The following is a 3,684-nucleotide window of genomic DNA, read 5'->3' on the forward strand; positions in this document are numbered from 1 at the left end:
GGGAGGTGGGGAGGGGAGAGGGAGGACGAGGCACATTTATGCACTTTGTATCACATTCAGTCACTCATGCATATGGCGGTCAGATGCTCTCTGCCGCTGTCCTGGCTGTTTTCTCCTTTTTTTCCTCCTTCTTATACCACATACATTTTTATAAAGTATCTTTATTCTTTTTTTGTAACCAGTCAAGGAGCTTTTTGCTGGCCCCCTTTTCTTTCACCCCAAGGTAGGGAGGGAAGACAAAGAGGTGAGGCTTCTGCTTTCTCGGCTGCCATATAATGCATTTCAGACAAAAGAAGAATGGATTTCTCCCCCTTTGGCCACTTGAAACAAATAAATGTTTTATGGTTAAGGAGGCACTGTGGTTCCCGCGTGCTTGTGTGTGATCCTCTGAGCTGTATCCTGAGCCAGCCTTGTTACTTGGCAACCTATTCTTTGAGAGGGGCAGACAAACAGGGGTTATAATAAAATGCTGGTGGTGAAATAATGTTTTGCTTTTTAGTGGATAAAAACAGGGCGCTTTTTCAATATAGTTTTACCTTTTTTAAAAATTGATTTTCAGTTTTTACTACTCATTGGCTTAGTCCTGTTGGGAATTGTAGGATGAGTGTAAATATTAGAATATGAAACTTGGTTCATTAGCTAGTTTCAATATGAATCAATGTGGAGAATTTTAGTTCTGGGGAGAAACCCAACCGTACCTCTTGGTGGGTATCTTAAGGCTGAAGATGTGCATGAAAAGATTCTGAGCTCTGAAAGTACATTCCCCAGTCGTCCTGTCCTATGTACGTGTAGTGAGCTCATTCTTGGTGTATTGATCATTGTGTATCTAAACTACACACCACATATACGGGAACCACAAGCACAAAAAATCCTTAGAAAAAAAACTCGCAAGTCCCAAAATGTTCCAGTTAGAACTGAGTATCTTCAGTGTGCTCAGGATGCTGGTTAGTGGGTGGGTGTGGGGAGGAAAACCAGAAAGGGAGATGGAATGGAGTACATTTTAAGAGGGCAACGCAGGCTGAGCTGGACCTCTGAGCAGGAGCACTCCATCCACAATGCAACTTTTTTTGTTGCAAGTCCTACTTATACATACGTAATCCTCTCCAGGACTGAGGTAGCAAATAAACTCTTGGAGTGCTTAGATGTACAAGTGATGGTTTTAAATATATATATTTTAAAAGTCAGATAGCTTACATTACCCACGGCAGGAGGGGCAAGATCTGTGGCTGATTCAGTCATGTAATCCCTAGTAAGTATGTGTGCTGATGGCACTGTAGGGGGAGATGAATCCAGGTTTGCTCTGCAAGGGGAAAAGCTTACACCAGATCTCCCCCCTCCCTCTTTTATATACATCAGCACACATCCTCACTCCTCTTTAACTGGCTTTGTCTCGTACCTCCTGAATCCCCAAAGAGCAGTTGGGGTGGAGGGAATCTCCAACCTGTAAGTAGGCCTGTGAGGTTGTTTTAGGTGATCCTCTCCCATCTGTCCAACTCCTGACACCATTGTTCCTTTGCAGCCACATCTTGAATTCAACACCATCTCAATTAGGTGCTTTTTCTCCTGTTTTGCTACTTATAGTAGAGGCTGAAAGCACTTGCTCACTGCAGCTACATCAGAGCCATGATGAAAGTAGCGCTATGGGGAAATATGCCGTGTTCAGACACCACCAAATTCAAGCCACAGCTGCAAAGGCACAATCGAGAACTCACTTGAAGGCTTACAGCCTTCTCCTAATTGTTCTTTTGCAGGCATGGCTTTACCTTTCCTCTGCCTGATGTCTGGTGATGGGTAGGTGGGTGTGGCTTGCCCACTTCCACCTTTGGAACAACAAATTCGGTCCTTGAGCCAAAAGTGGTTCCCCAGCCCTGATTCAGAACAGGTATAAGTCAGGTCACAGTCACGATACAGCATGGGGTATTTAATGCAGTTAATTTCATTAGGAAGTACAACAACCCCATTTTACACCTGGCACTGTTACACAGAGACTTTTCACATGTTGCCTGTGCCAGAAGTGGATTGGCCACTCTCCAGTTTCATAGTAGCCTCAGTTATGCAAGACAAGTATTTCTCAATCTTAAATGAGTCTGGGGTTCCTTTTGGACACATACTAGCTGGCCTTAACATGTAGTTGTGCAAACACCCTCCTCTTCCTCCTAGATGACAGCTATGCAGGTGTGCATACAGCCAGTCTTCAAATTTAAATTGGTACCCCCTTCTCGGAACTCTTGTGTGTCTCCCCACTCCCACCCGGTGGGATCTGCAAGCAACGAGGTGAGAATGACAGAAGCCATTCTTGAAGCAGGGGTCCTATAGTTTTCTTCTGGTCTGGCTGTTGCACCATTGCTCACTATGGCCGGCAAATCAGCCAGCTTTACTAGTGGAACAGAGTATTGAACGTGAGCCCACAGTAGATTAGCAGCTTAGCTACAATATTTTCTGAAAAGAGGATTTATTCATTCTTGGACACAGGTTTACCAGGGAAGCACACTTTTGATTTTACACACCTCGATTTAACTACAGCACAATCTCGAAGTGCCTTTAACTTGATCCCATTTTCAAATGTTATAGTGTAATTATTATTATTATTTTGCTTTTCTAACATGCCATTGCACATGCGGGATTTGCCTGAAACTATTGTGCCTTTCACCCACCAGAGGGCACTGTGGCACCTTGTAAACTGGCAGCAGACATGTCTTGTTGCTTTGTGCATTCAGTTGCTACAGATGGACAGGAGAAGCGAAGGCAGTAAGAAACAGCAAGAGAGTAAAAGCAGTTCTACCACAGATGGAAAAATAATAATTATCTCACCACATGCATCCTGAACTGGGTTAAAATTGAGTGGGGCCACCAACATAATTCCATCTGTATGCAGAGTGGTCCAGCTCTATCCATGTGCACACTTGAATATGGTCAAAACACGATAACTTGCAGTGGAAAAAGAAGAATTGCAGTACTGAAGTGCCAGTAAGGAAAACAATAAGATTGGGCTCTCTTGGCCTCTACAAGATTTATGGCTGAAGAGAATGAGATGTTTGGTCACTTCGAAATCTACATCATTTTTATTGAAGTATTTGGGAAAGCACATGCAATGTTTGCAAAAATTCAAATTTATATAAGTTTCCAGTATTCCTGCTTATGGATATGGTTAGTTGCAAGGGTTTCAGAAAAATGAGTGTTAAGTCTTAAATTGCCGTATTTTAAAATGAATGTTATCGCCTTAATAAAGCTTGAAAAATATTTTAAATACTTCACTTTCTTCCCCCTTGCCATCTTTTGAACAGACCTGGGTAAGCATGAAAATGCCCGAGAATATTCCCCTGCTTTCCCCATCACTACAGATGTTGCAGATGCTCCTAAATCTTTCGGCTTGCACAAACATTCCACATTTTCAGTATTTGTTCTATGTAAAGTATGTGTTCTGTGTTTGGCAAGGAGTGGGGGGTGAAGAGGAGAGAGACGTGATGTGATGTCATGGTGTTTGTCTCATTTCAGTGTGGATTTGTGACTTGGATGCTGCCAAGCCCACTGTTGCTTTGCAATTGTCACACTACTCACCCACTCTTTACAGGGTATTTATACGATGCCATTAAATCATAGTCCTGTGTTCCCTCCTCTCCATGTTCTCCCCTCCCCCTGCCCAACAGCAGAAAATCTGGCTTTTTTGTTAAAAGAATGGAACAA

The sequence above is a fragment of the Podarcis melisellensis genome, assembly GCF_964234715.1.
Source record: "Podarcis melisellensis genome assembly, chromosome: 1".
NCBI lineage: Eukaryota > Metazoa > Chordata > Lepidosauria > Squamata > Lacertidae > Podarcis > Podarcis melisellensis.